The sequence below is a fragment of the Berghia stephanieae genome, chromosome 1 (genome assembly GCF_034508935.2).
Source record: "Berghia stephanieae isolate SIO BIC M18660-M18661 chromosome 1, UCSD_Bste_1.3, whole genome shotgun sequence".
Lineage (NCBI taxonomy): Eukaryota > Metazoa > Mollusca > Gastropoda > Nudibranchia > Aeolidiidae > Berghia > Berghia stephanieae.
This window is the reverse complement of record NC_088360.1, coordinates 78,930,353-78,945,292: the sequence shown is the minus strand read 5'-3', so window position 1 is coordinate 78,945,292 and position 14,940 is coordinate 78,930,353.

The window sequence follows — 14,940 nt, the reverse complement described above, 5'->3', positions numbered from 1 at the left end:
TATCATTATTATTAATATTATTATTATTATTATTATTATTATTATTGTACGTGGATCGAATGCTCTACAAGCTGAGCTTCCTGTATGCCGTTAACTATTTCCTTACCAACTACAGGAAAATCATCACATTCGTTACGATACAACCAATATTTTTCTTATTCAAATTTCTTTTCTACATCGTAAAATTTTAAGAAAATGAACAGTGTATTGTAGAGCATGTTTTGCTAAATAAATTGTGTATCGCAAGAATTGTACTGATATTATGTCTAAATGATAAAAAAATTTATTTTATTTTTATGTTAGAGTGAAGTTTTGGGGAAAATCTTGGCTCGTAAGGAGAGGGTTAAAGAGTAGATAAATAGTGAAAAGTGTGGACAATTCACACTTTTTAAAATTTTTTCTCGAAAAACATTTACTTCAAATACCAATCAATTAAAATGGCAGTCCAAATTTCAAAGTTTTAAACTTGAGGCTCAGATTTGACTTTTTTTTATGGCTTGATCGAAATTTGTAGCAAAAGTGTTTTGTCAGTATGGCAGATAGAACAACTTATTGTATTTTTGTGCAAAAGATTTTTAATGCATTTTTATTTTACAGGTATTCGTGCTCTTTTTACCAGTTCATTACAGTAAAAAATTGAACTTTTATATAGCGCAATATGCACTAAACCTGCTCAGAGCGCTTTACAAAGGGTTCCTGACCAACAGCAACACGTAACATATAGAAAGAGACATGTCGACTGTTAGGCGATATTACATTTATTTTTTCAGACAGAGACAACCCTGTTAACGACAAGGCACTCATTTTACACCTGAGTACGGAGAGAGAATGTGAGTAAAGAGTCTTTTCCAAGGACTCAACCATGCCCCGATGCTCGAACCCAGGACATTCCGGTCCGAAAGCGAGTGTCATACCACTAGACCACGTAGCCGCACATAGCAGTACTTTAGAAAGACACGTATTAAAAAATTTGGCCAGAAAACTCGTCCTTCAAATATTCATCGATTTAAATGACCCTCATCATGACAAAAATTTTGACCTCGGCAAGGTCCCAGGTTTGAGAATTTTTACCTAGATGAGGCTCGTTTAAATCGATCGATTTTTGAAAAATGACTTTTCTGGCCCAATAAAAAATTGTTAAATACGTGTCTTTCTAGAATACGGCATTAACATGTAAACCGTGGATTTTATCGGATCTGATTATGAATTGTTACATACGGATAGCAGAGAATGAAAGCAAAACATAATTAAAGCTCGATTTTTTGTTTTTGTTTTGTTTTTTGTTTTTTGTTTGTTTGGGTTTTTTTACATTGGAAACAAGAAGATATCAATAGGAAACAATTCGAAAATATATGGAAAAGACTTATTTTCAACAGTGGTATAGAGACTGAAACCAAACGAATATTATTAGCGAAAAGGTGTGAGCATTGTACTGGCCGTGCACATCTTTTCGACTCTTTGATTAGCTATTAAATTTCAGCAATTGATTTAAGTTTGTCTATCCGTACGTTTGTTTGTTTGTTGTTGTTTTATTTTTATTTATTTTTTATTATTTTTTATTTGTAATCATTCAACATGAAAAAGCTGTAGGAAAATAGACCCTCCCCATAATTTGTCAAAATGATTTAATATTAGTGTCAGAAAAACAACCAGTTATTCTCATGTGCGGCTGTGTGGCCTTGTGGTAAGACGCTCGCTTTTGGATCAGAAGAACCAGGGTTCAAACCTCGCTCGGCGCATGGTTGAGTCTTTAGAAAAGGCTCTTTATTCACATACTCTCACCGTCCTCTGGTGTAGAATGAGTACCTGGACGTTAACAGCGTTGTCTCAGTCCGAATAAAAATTGTAATATCGCCTGACAGGCGTCATGTCTCGTCCTATACTATATGTCAAGTGTTGATGTTGGTCAGAGACCCCTTAGTTAAGCTCTTTGAGCACGATTAGTGGATATTGCTCTATATAAAAGCTCAAGTTTTTCTATAGAGTCTAGCTAAAATTCAACAAAAACCACAAGAAAAAGGGTGATTTTTGTATCCCCTGCATCAAAATACAAACCATTTACGTTGAAATAACGCGACAAATTGAAAAAGGAGAAGATGACAAAGAGCAAAAAGGGAGATGTAGGAGAAGGAAGGAGAGGATGTTGGGAAGGGCGAGGGGAGAGAAATTTTAGGGGTTTGACGCTCATTCAGAGAGATGACTGCTGATGTATTCTCAATGCGATCTGTGACCACGATTGCATCCCTTGGTTTAGCCACTGATATTTTTTACCCCAGATTATTTGTCTCGTTTATGTTCATCAACATTCTCTTGTTTTTTCTTTGATTTTTTTTTTTTGGGGGGGGGGGGGGGGGGGTTGTCTCTTTTTGTGGGGGGTGGGGGGGGGGGGGGGTCCTCACAGCACGCATTCGATAGGGTTATTTACGGGATCGTTATAATAAGAGACATCATTATGATTAATTCAGAAACTGAAAACATTGCTATCTATCCATTTATCTATCTATCTATCTATCTATCTATCTATCTATCTTTCTATCAATCGATCTATCTTTCCATTCATCTATCTTTCCAATTATCTATCTGTCTTTCCATCCATCTATCAATCTATCCTGGTTCAAGTCTCATTGTGGGCAGCGAAAAATTGAGCCATAGGAAAATATTTATACTCCCAGTGGCTTATGATACTCAAGTGCAAAATAAGTAGCTGGTAAGTAAAAGCGTTGCCTATGTCTAAAAATATGTACTAGTGTCTCGTGTTGTCGTTGGCTTGGAATCCATTATAAAGTGATTTGAGCATGCTTTGTAAGGTTTACGCCATGTTAAAAGCTCACCTTATACTTATCTCGTCCATATTAATGGGACAATGCATATTATGTCATTGGCTCAGAGGTGCAATGTTTTGTCTTGTAACCAAAATCAACAAATGTTTAGCACGATCAATGACCAGACATGTGACAAAGTTTAACGTGCTTGACTTAAATTACTCCACTCAGCTCGAGTGATAATGAGTACCTTCTTATTGGCAGAACATAACGGACGTCTAAGGACATACCCTGTATAAAATAGAAATTTGGTTTCTTATGGCATGCTTGAATACAAGTGAAAAAGCATTGAGAAGTGCATTTGAGTAATCTATGAAATACATTAATTAAATGTTGATATTTATCTTATTTATTTATGCTTAAACTATTGCCAATTATTCTCTGCCTACAATTCGAGATTAGGAAAATGAGTTCAGTAACCGAATTTCAACACCGCATCAATGGTGTCGATAAAAATATGGACAATTACAAGTTAAACCGGCTATGTGGTCTAGTGGTATGACACTCGCTTTCGGATCGGAAGGTCCTGGGTTCGGGCCTCGCGTTCGGCGCATAGTTGAGTCCTTGGAAAAGGCTCTTTACTCACTTTCTCTCACCGTACTCAGGTGTAAAGCGTTATGTTCCGTCCTACATGTTAAATGTTGCTGTTGACCAGGGACTCCTTGTAAAGCGCTTTGAGCACATTTAGTGGATATTGCGCTACATAAAGCTCTTGTTTTTTTTAACCGACCAATATGGCGATTCATAGCATTGAATATATAGCCTACCTACCCACTCTGAAGTGAGAATGAAATCAAGAACCTTTCCTTAAAATACATAACAACTTTCACTCTAGATATTGTCTACCTTTTCAGAAGACGAGTGAAAAGATGCGTGCTGGACAAAACTTGTCGAATGAAATCAGTATTAACAACAAAGAGGTCCCCAAAAGTTAAATCAATCCTATGTTAATCCAAACAACAAATGTAAATGTTGCTGCTCGAAGCTCGAAGAAATAAATAATAAGGTGAAATTGAATGTCTGCTTCAGTTTAATTACAAAAACAGATCAAATGAACGTTACGGGTTTCCCCTTTATCAACAATACAGGATGAATGAAACACCACAGATGAATGAGATAATGTGGTAGTGGCGCATTCGCATTCCATCACTGAAGATCGTGTTTCACTGTCAAGAAGCTTGTGTACTGGCATGGTATTAATAATGTGCCGTCATGTTCTTGTAACAAAAGACCTGCAATTCCTTTGCAGATGCATCTGTTCTAACATAGAACTTTTTACTTAAATCTGGCAACTTTAATATTGGTTCAGAACATAGAGCTCATTTAAGTTTGTTGAAGCATTCTTCACATTCATTTTTCTAGTTTATTTTGTTTGGCATTGATTTCTTTGTGAGATTTGTTTAAGCCGTTGCAATATCTGAAAAGTTAAGCACATATATCCTATAAAGGTTTATGAGACCAAACACTTTTCTAACATCCTTTTTAGTTTTGGGGTTTTACAACCGTTTGATTTTTGTTTGTTTTTCTCTATCGGTTATTTGGACCCCTAAGCTAACGTGTGACCTAAATAATCTACCTGGTTGGAAGCTATGTTTGTTTTGAGGGCTTAACAGTGATATTATGCTCTTTTTATGTATACAATAACCTTCCAAGTGTTGCAATATGTTCACTCCACGTTTCTGAGTATATACGCGCTTCGTCAAAATATGACAATGCGTTTGGTATGTCTTGGAAAAGCATGCACAGCATGCGCTGGAAAGTGCTTGCTGCTGTAATCAGACCATACAGTAAATTGTTTAACTCCAGCAGTCCAAATGGTGACTGGAATGCAGTATACGGCTTGCATTATTCTTTAAGGAAGTATTTGATAATACCTTTTGGTGAGATATAATTTGATGAAGTACTTAGATTTAGATAAGCACGGAAAATAGATTTTGTTGGTTTGGTATAGGTTCGACGTCGAAGATTGTGACTGCATTCAGCTTTCAAAAAGTTAATAGAAGTTTCTTAGTGTTATCGGGAAAACGTGTTTGTACATGATCTCCTATGTTGAATTTTCTAGCTTTGCTTTTTCTATCTGCGTAACGTTTGCATTTTTCTGATTTTTCACAAACGGTTTTTTGTGCTAGTTTGCATGTGGACTCGATCTTATCTTTTAGGTTGTTTACGTAGTCGAAATCGTTTCTTTTCCTTCACTCGTTTCTTCTTTGGAAATGCATGCAACCACATTGATTGGGCCTCTCGGTGCACGACTGTACATGAGTTCGTAAGATGAAAATCCGGTTGATTCTAGTGTCAGTTCTCTCTACGCAAATAATATTGCCGGTAAATACCTATCTTAATCGGTGGGTTTTTCTGCGCAAACATTACGGAGCATTGTTTTTATCGTGTTTTTATCATTCTTTCACCAAAGTCATTGGTCTCTGGGTGCCATGGTGTTGAGAATATTTGTTTGATTCTCATTAGTTTCATGGTCTCGGCCATGATGTGTGAGGTAAACTGTTTGTCCTTTGTCACATAATATCTTGTTATGTATAACTATGCGTGACAATGTTGTCATGCATGCTTCGGCTATAATATGGTCTATTGTTGATTTAAGTACAACCGCCTCTGGCCAGCGTGTGCCATAATCAACCAAGTTAAAATCCGCGTGTTATTTCTCTTAGAATTCGGTAAAGGTCCAATTAAATATATGCTGCAGCGCGCAAAATATTTTTGCTATCGGCAGTGTCGGCATTAAGGGGTGTTTCGGCACTCAACCTTTCGCTACTCGTTGTTGACAGGTGTTGCATGATTTAACGTATTTGCAAACATCTCTTGTTATACTTGGCCATGTGAATGTTCCAGATATTCTTTTAAGTGTTGATGAGCGACTTACATGACCTGACGCAATTGAATCGTGTGCAATTGTTAGTATTTTGTCACAGAAGGAAGTTGGAGCTACATTTTGTTTGAAACATTATTGTCTTTTGTCATTGTTCTGTACAGTATATCGTTTTCAATACTATATTTTGTGTTTGATTTTGTAGTTTTGTCAATAATCTCAAAGTAATTTGCGGCGTCAAATGTTTCAACGGTACCACTGACGGTTATGCACTGACCAATTTTATCTTCATCTTAGGTTACGGTAGTACATCCTAAATCCCTGAGCGTAGCGTATTCTAACCCGTTCACTTTGCCTTTGCTAAGCTTGTGAGCCTGAACGGTATGTTTGTGTGAGTAGAGACATTCCCTTTACACAGTAAACATTTAATGCTTTCTGATGATCGAATCAGCTGTTTGGAGTGAATGATGTCTATTGAATAACCAAATATTTTGAAACACACATCTGCAGTGTGGCCTACTTTTGAATAATTGGCACGTGACTTTAGTTTCTTTCTTTTGCTCTGAACTTTTGGGTTCGACACTATGCACTGCGCTGTATTTCAGTTTGTTCACGTTGAACTATTTGTTTTGCCCTTTTGGCTCATTTCCTGTTTTAAAATTAGCTGACTGATTTCTCCTTTGATCTCTATATTGAAATCGGTTGTGATATTCTAAATCCGATTTGTCAAGTTTTTGAAATCCATGTTTTTGTTTCTGACTCAAGTTTTTAGCAATTGCTGCATAGTAAGGTTCATGGGACAGCATGGCTCAGCGGTACGGGATTTGCTTCGTACCCGAAAGGTGCCGAGTTCTATTACCCGCTGCGCTGTGTGGCCTTGAGCAAGTCATCTTGCTAGCTCATTTTGCGGCGCTGCACTGCTTGTGTTATTCCAGTCTTCCCTTGGAATAGACACTAGAGACAAATTTCCCCTGCCTTTGGGATGAATAAAGCGAGTTTTATTTTTTAATTATTTTTTTCATCTGCGGTGTGACTAAGCGACTTTAATTGATGTTCGCTTGTGTAATATTCAGCGTATTTCTTTAGCCCTTCTATACTTGAAGATTTTCGCTCTTTAAGGAATGCGACAAGCTCCGGATTGCATTATTGATACACTCGGTTTTTGAGGGTTAAGAAATAGATCTAGTCTGTCAAAATCGCCTTTTTTTTGCAAGTTCTAGCCATCTGTTGAAAAGATTTTAAAGCAACGTAGACAAGATTCGAGACAATCTGAACGTTCATAAAAAACAGACCTTTTTGGAAGTTTCACAAGGTAGTCATCTGATTTTGTTACTTGATTTCCTTGACTTGTTTTAGCTTTTTCTATCTCTGTGTGTAATGACATTTCTGAATTTTTAGTTTCTTGTTGTGCCAACGCAATATTTTTTCTATTGCACGCAAAACGTAGACGCTCTTCTCTATCTTCGTTTTCTGTTAATTTTTCTCCCTTTTCTTTTTATATATATATTTCTCCCTCCTCTATCACTTTTCTTTATACCATGAAAATGTCTTTTCTTCTCGTATTTAGAGTTGTTTGCTAACTCTATATAATTTTTGTCAAGGTCCATATTTGTTTTCTTGCTTTACATTGACTTGGGTTCAATAATAATCACAGGCTGAGTCTAGTATTTACCATTTAACAACAGTACAATTTGACTGGATGAATAAAATGAATGAGAGATAAACTGAAAGGAAAGAATGTGCACTAAACAAAGTGAGTAGAGTTAACAGCTAGACTTTCTAATTCTTTACAAAAAATGTACGAACCAAGTGAAGCTCGACTTTATAATTGTTTTAAAAAACTTGCCCCCTCCAAATAACTATCACTAGTTTAATGACATAAAACAATATTTCCAACGACGTAAGCGGCGTTAGTGAGTAGGGCGTAATCTGCTTTAGGTTAGAATTAAATAAATTCGGAGTCATGGCCAAATGTGACCCACGGCTCCCAACTGGTGTTCTGTCGGTTTGAACCAAATGCTGATAAGAAAACTTCAAATTGAAGTAATCAGATATATAAATGTGTAGCTTTTCGTACGTATAGATATTATTGTCACCCTCCCCAAGAAATCATCATATGAACTAAATCTAAATCTTATATTATTTAGCATTACTATCAGTATTATTATCATCATTATTACCACTATGTTAATTACTTTTTTCGCCTATTACAAGAGCTGTAACCTAACATTAATTGCCTATTTGGACAATAAAGATTATTATTATTATTGTTATTATTATTATTATTATTATTATTATTATTATTATTATTATTATTATTATTATTATTATAATTATTATTATTATTATTATTATTATTATTATTATAATTATTATTATTATTATTATTATTATTATTATTATTATTATTATAATTATTATTATTATTATTATTATTATTGTTATTATAAAAAGGACCAATAATATTACAAAAGGTCCCCACAAAAAATATAGCTCGTTGTGGTCTTGGGCACGATAAAAATAACTCGTTTAATAAATACGGAGAGATGAAAGAATCGTATATTATCGTCATCTGAAATCAAAGGAGGTATGCTTGTAACTAGTGCCGTCTTTTTAAAATTGGACTACTCTAATTCTCAGCTTTTCGGAACAACCACGGAAAATATTAATTTCTAGAAGGAGTCCTGAAACCTGAAACTGCACCACGCCTCTCCTAAAGAGAAATAATAATAATAATAATAATAATAATAATAATAATAATAATAATAATAATAATAATAATAATAATAATAATAATAATAATAATAATAATAATAATAATGAATCGTATATAAATCGTATCGTATCGTATAATTTATGAGCGAATACGTTTTAAATACCTTTAAATGCTCGTCATCATCATCATTATCGTTGTTGTTGATATTATTATTATTATTATTATTATTATTATTATTATTATTATTATTATTATTATTATTATTATTATTATTATATTATATTGTTATTATTATTATATTATTATTATTATATTATTATTTATCAATACACAAATCCCATATTTTCTACTGGCTAAAGTTTTAGTTTTTGTTCTTTTTATGGAGCATAATGTCCGAAAACATCGTGAAAGCTTACATCTTTTATTATTCATCATACATTCGCGCGTATAACAAGTAGTGTAACAGCAGGTGTTTATCATAACCTTTTTAACGAAACTTCACACTTAGTAAGGTATATGACTTAATCAATATCAGTTCACATCATTTTTCAAGAATACGCGGCTTATCAGCTCGTGCACGGGGTAGAAGTTTGTATTATTATGGACACCCAAATTATTTTCACCCTTGGAGAAAAAATATGTCGTCGGTTTAGGTTAACGACCATGTGCTTGAATTATACAACAGGATAGATTTGACCAATGAATTGTATAGTTTCAATCGAGTTTTCACCTTCTCTCAGTTTGTTCTGCCCAAAACAGGGGAAAGCTTATTAATGGCTACTACTTGAAAGATGTTTTCGGAATGTAATGTCTTCTTTGCTTTCAAGCAGTGATCCAACTTTCTTGGATGTTTTCCATTCATCGCTGTCTTTGCTAATTGTTGTCAACTTGGTCTTGTCTACACTGACTTTGAGATTGTGGGTTTTAAGGTTGCATTCATTTCCTTTACATCTTGATAGTTTTCGGTATTGAAGTCGGTGTCATCAATTGAAGTGCTAATATCTCTTCAATCAAAATAGACGCTTTTCTTAGAAAGCAATTGAGAAGTATACGGAGGTATAAATATCCTACATATATATCAAACAAAAGTTTACAAATAAGCTAATCCTAATAGAAAAAATAAATCGGGTGCTGCTTTGCACTACCTTTTCACAGTTTAAAAAATATAATGGCGGCTGATAACCAAAACAATGGTCATGATAGGAATTTAAAATTTCACTAATCTGTCAAGGTTTATTTCTAGAGTTTTTAAAATTGTAATTTATATTGACAAATTGAATAAATAAACGCCTAACAAAAGACCCACGGTGAAAATACAAATTGAAAGAGATGCTAGACCGAGGAGCTTTCGGAGGGCCTCTCTTTATCTAAAAAATGCAACGAAAAACAAAAACAATCCTTTGTCAATTTTAATTCTTGAGCCCAGGTTGAAACTTCTCGAACATAGTCTACGTGGTAAACCTGAAATTCCTGCCAATAACGCAATGATCTACAATTTCTCCTCGCCAAAACAAACGAACTTGAGGACATCCAACAACAACATGACTTCCAACCCTCAAAAACGATTTGAAGCAACTCAATGACGAAACTAGATTACATCACGTGTAGACACTGCGGCTGTGTTTAAAAACACAGTATACGCAATGTTAACCAAATAGTACATACTGTGTTCTTCAATAAAACGGCAGTTTAGAGTTATCAAACATCGGAGAGAAAGCACAAGACTGTAGACAATCGGAGATTCTTCACCGCAAGAAAAAGAGTAATGGCCAAAGCTGGGAAATCGGATAACATCTAATCGAAAGCCTTTATAGAAGGGTCCCCGATGCCATTGGTATTTCGGATAGGCGTAAAAGTTTAACGTTCTTTAAAGGCCAAATCAGCAGACAAAAAATAACATTTTTGTCGATTGGAACTTGGATCTGACCTTTCGGAGATCACATAGAAGTCAAACAAGGTGAAATTGTGGTTAAATTCAGAACTTATATAATAACAAGAATTTGATATCTTGCAAATAACCAAACAAACTTTAATAGGATCCAAATATACCACCTAAGAAAAAAAATACTAAAATTCATACATCATTTCAAGGAATTATTGCCCTTTATTTACGTCTTCTTTATAAATAAAACAGAACACAATAATAATGGAAATAACAGAAAACAAAACAATTATTTTTCTAACTTAACAGGGCGCCCTTACCTTAATAACATAAAACTAGTGATGTTTAAGGTTCCTGTTGACGCCCACACTGATCAGCACCGAAACTTCTTTTATAGATAAGGTGTGACACTTCAAAATTGATAGTCCTTTAAGTTTGTCCTTTCACAGTCAGTTACTACTTCTGGAATAATCTAGCTACAAATGTTTTGTTGTGATAATAATCGTAAATCAAATGTTCGATTGGGTCAAACACAAAGTTTCAAAAGAGCAGGGAGAAACTCTAATTGAGTAAGTTCAAATATAACTGGGGAGTCTCTTGCCCCAAGTCCGTTATGACAGGGGAGTTCCTTGTCCAAGGCCCGTTGGCTCATTAAATTATAATAGAAAAAATATATTAATACATAAATACACCAAAACAATTAAATCCCTTCAACTGATAACCGCTAAAAATGCGCATAACTACCATAAAACTATTTAAAAATACATAACAGGGGAATATGTAAATTATAATTAACCCGCGCACTCAAAGTATAATACTTTAAATCAAGAAACTACAACTTCAAATATTTCAGTTCAATTAAAAACAAATTTTTGCATAACCACAATGCTCTATATATAAGCCATTCTCACCAGAGCCAACACATTACAAGTGTTAGAATAAATCAACGTCCTTTCTGTGGACTTGGCGCGCGACAAGCGCTGAATATAAGAAATATAGATGAATATATTATTTTAACGAGGAGCAACTTTTTGGTCCTCTCTCCTCCTCGGTCCAAAACGCAAAAGGCCAAGAGTAATGGTTGGTAATTCTGAGGACTGAAATTTTACTCAATTTCCGGCCCTGAACAAATGGCAAATCACAAAGCGAGCAATGGGCCCTTCCTCCGAAGACTTTGACAAAACCATATGCCAGACTTCCAAAATGACACCAACCTTTCATCTCATTCATCCATATTACAGTTTCACAGGAAATTAGACCAGATGTTAATCCCATGGAGACAACGATACTCAGATAACATCCGATGGATTACCCCCTCCATGAGTAACAACAATATACGGTACTGTACCGTACCAAGGTCTTGGTGATAGGGTTGACGCCTATGTCTTATTGCGGTTACGACTTACGTGTGGTTGCATTGACACATTATCAAAACAGGAAATTTATATTATCAAAACAGGAAGTTTATGCTTAAACTAAAGTCATTTCGCTGCAGTCATATACCGTCCTTTTCCCTCTTTGACTGTTTACATCTCAAACATGCAAGACAGGTATTTGAAGAGGTTTTTTTTGTCTGCTTTCATTAAAAAAATGTTGCCAGTCCCTTGAAATTTTCACCAAATAAATCACACGTTGCCGTTTTTCTTCTCTTGCTTTCTTTTAGAGACCGAGGGATATAACAGTCCCAACCCAGCATCTACTCTAGGTGCTAGATTCAGTAATGTAAGATTCTTGATAAAGCACTTTTCCTCAAAAACTTTGTCAAATATGTTTTCCTTAGATGTTTTTTCTGATACACTATAAAGTAAAAAGAAATTATATTGGAGACACTGACTCAAATCCACCACCCATTTATGGAGATCCGACTATGGGTATCCATTTGGGTAATCCTCAAGATGATAAAACAGGTGGAAAGGTTGATAATACATACCTAAATATTCTTTTAGTTCACCGCTCAGGTTTATCCAAAATATAATACGTTTTTCCAAAGAAACTCTGCTTGTTGCTTAAACTGTTCTACTTTTCAGTTACATTGGGGTCTTTGACACATTTTATCAAGATATGGAACAGGCATTAAAACAAGTGTAAATCTGATTAAATTCGTTTAATAATTGGTGATTTCAATGCAAAGGTTGGTAACGAGAGAGTTGAAAATATCGTTGGCCCCCACGGACTAAATACCAAAATTGAGAGAGGAAAGACTTGTCGACTGGCGCAGATTGGAAAACCTTACTATTGCGAATACATGGTTTAAAAACCACGATAGAAAGAATTGGATATGGATAAGCCCAGGTGGCCTTTATAAAAATCTGATAGACTTATTTCTGGCCCAATATCGATTCAGAAATATCGTACGCAATGCAACAACTATTCCAAGCGCAGATTGTAATAGTGACCACGCCCTGTCAAGGCCACGCTAAATGTAAAACTTAAACAAATAAAGAAAAAGAAAGTGGAACCAAAACTGCAATTAGATCTTATTGAGAATTAACGACCAAAAAAAAAAAAATGGTTACAAAGAATGCGTGAAAGAAAAAAGTGAAAACGTGACATCAAATATAAACATAGATGAGTACTGGAATCAAGTATCGAACTGCATCACAGAATCTGCAAGAGAAACTATTCCATCTGTGAAAAAACACGAACCAAAACAAAAATGGATGGATGACAAGATCTTGAAGCCGATGAGTGAAAAACGAAAACTAGAACGCGACAGCGATGAATATAAAGAAGCTATTAAGATTAAAAAACATGAGTGAAAGAGAGCAAAGGAAGATTATATTGAACATGAATGTCACATAATTGAAAGACTAAAACAATCTAACACCAAACAATTCTACCAGTCAATACAAGATCTAAGTGGAAAACGACCAGCCATGGCAAGAAAATGTGTTAAAGACGCAAACGGTAATATACTTATCGACAACAATGAAATTTTGGAACGTTGGGCAGTATACATAAAAAATCTTTACGCGGATGACAAAAGAGGGACGTGCTTGGATAAATAAATCTCTACTGTTAAAACGGCTAGCTCAGTCGGTAGAGCATGAGACTCTTAATCTCAGGGTCGTGGGTTCGGGCCCCACGTTGGGCGCCAAATGTTACGTTTCGCGGGCTCCTGGTTAGGTGATAAAGCCCGAAACGTCAACATAAGAAAAGAAAGGGAAAGACTAGGATGATAGAAGAAGGGAACTCGTAGTTAAGTTCCCTCGGAGAAGAAGATCACGCCACTGCTCTGGGCCTAGCCCGATCAGATGAAAAGAGAGAGACAGAGATGGTCCGTGCTTCACGGTCAGACAATATTATAATATAACGAATAAAATGAATAGAGAGCAAGGTTTACGAACACGATACATTTATTACGTAACTAACTAACAGGTATAAAATAAAATAGAAGCGATACAACTCTACTTATCCCTTTATCAACCACGTTGCTAGGGCACAAAATTTTATACGCTTGTTACTGACATCCAAAAGAGTAAACTTTATTTTTGGAGTAAACAAAATAAAGTGCGGTTCGCATGCTAGTTTTAAAAGAGTAATGTTTTATTCATTTAAAAATCAAATCAAGGGCAATAATTCTTACAAATCGAAGGGAATATTAACAAAAGTGTACATGTGATTTGTTTAACATATAATAAAGTTTTAATGTTCTTAAAGAGGTTATAAAATATAGATAACTTACGAGTAATTAATTGTTAAATGTAGTTGACTTCATTTGAACTTTAGTGATCTCTGGTTGACCTTCAAGTGGTCGAATTGTAATTGCAATCGACCAAATATTTTAGAAAAATATTACTTACACGAACGTGAAACACCGTGAGTTTTTTGGTTTTTTTTCACTAGGCGGCGACTCTACTATTAAGTATGTAAATCGATTAAAGTATTTTAAAAAGTAATAATAATTCTATCTTAAAAACATGCAAACTAAATAAATCGTACAATACAAAATGTAGAAAATTAAGAGGTCCTATCACCGATGCCGCAGTTTATCGGAGAAGTTAAAAAGGGCAGTCGAGTTGAATTCAAACCAGATCTAATATCGGATTATTTATGTCTACCACCTCAACCAATTATAGATTTGTTATGCTTATACTGTGAGCGGGTTGGTTTGGCCGGGGAGGGGGGGGGGGGTTAAATTGGGATTGTTATTTTACAATCTTTGAATCGTTCATGATAATGATATAATTTATTCATGATTTGTCGAAATCAAAAGATTGAATTATCGACTTTCGAATTTCAGACACGATATTATTTTGATGATGATAATGATAATAACAATAATAATAATAATAATAATAATAATAATAATAATAATAATAATAATAATAATAATAATAATAATAATAATAATAAAAATGGTGTTGGAGATGATGATGATGATGATGATGATGATGATGATGATGATGATGATGATGATGATGATGATGATGATGATGTGATGATGATGATGATGATGATGATGATGATGGTGGTGGTGGTGGTGGTGGTGGTGGTGGTGGTGGTGGTGGTGGTGGTGGTGGTGGTGGTGGTGGTGGTAGTGATGACAATGGAATGATTATGATAATAATGATAAATACTCCTATTCATACACTTGTCACTGACACGCTTCTGCAGCTCATCATCCTTTCAACTATCTCTGAAAATATACAGTAGAATCTTGCTCTCTAAGGAGACTGTTATCTAAGAATTGTTA